At 44.4% G+C, this 797-nt stretch overlaps 1 non-coding gene across 1 annotated transcript; it reads left to right on the top strand.

The window, feature by feature from the left end:
• The first annotated feature begins 428 nt into the window (after positions 1-428).
• LOC130958370 (small nucleolar RNA R71) lies at positions 429-532 on the top strand. Its single transcript, XR_009077496.1, has one exon. It is a non-coding gene; the product is annotated as a small nucleolar RNA R71 (small nucleolar RNA).
• Positions 533-797: the final 265 nt, after the last annotated feature.

The following is a 797-nucleotide window of genomic DNA, read 5'->3' as shown; positions in this document are numbered from 1 at the left end:
TTGGGTGGTTTTTCCAGCCTGAGTTGTAAGTGTTGGAATGTGGATCATATGGTTGCCTTTGTTGATTTCCCACATAGTTGGCCTCTTCCCAATCACCTCCTTCAGTGCTTACCTCCTCTTGATCTTGTGTGTGTATTGCAGCCACTTGATTTGTTTCTAATTTCCTGGTGAGCTCTGCTAGTTGCTTGGCAAACACCTTGTTTTGGGCTAGAATTGTATCAACATGGTTCAGCTCCATGACTCCCTTAGTGTTGTGTCTCTCTGAAGCATAGTAGTACTCATTCTCAGCCACTGTCTCAATCACTTCAATGGCTTCTTCCACAGTCTTTTTCCTGTTCAATGAACCTCCTGATGAATGGTCTACAGCCTTCCTTGATTCATAAGAAAGTCCATCATAGAAAATATGCAATTGCACCCAGTCATGGAACATGTCTGGTGGGCATTTCCTTGTCAAATCCTTGAACCTCTCCCATGCCTCGTAGAGAGTTTCACCATCTTGTTGTCTAAAAGTCTGAACCTCAGATCGAAGCCTCTTGACCTTTTGTGGGGGGTAGAAACGTGCTAGAAACTTGCTTTCCACCTCATCCCAGGTTGTTAGGCTCCCCCTTGGGAATGATTCCAGCCACTTAGCTGCCTTGTCCCTAAGTGAAAATGGGAACAAGAGCAGTTTATAGGCATCTTCCTGGACTCCATTGGACTTCACAGTGTCGCAAATTCTCAGGAATTTTGTGAGATGTTGGTTTGGATCTTCATTAGCACTCCCACCAAATGAACAATGATTCTCCACCAGTGATATT

This window comes from Arachis stenosperma, chromosome 10, assembly GCF_014773155.1.
Source record: "Arachis stenosperma cultivar V10309 chromosome 10, arast.V10309.gnm1.PFL2, whole genome shotgun sequence".
In the NCBI taxonomy this organism is placed as follows: Eukaryota; Viridiplantae; Streptophyta; class Magnoliopsida; order Fabales; family Fabaceae; genus Arachis; species Arachis stenosperma.
This window is presented reverse-complemented; position numbering and strand designations above follow the sequence as displayed.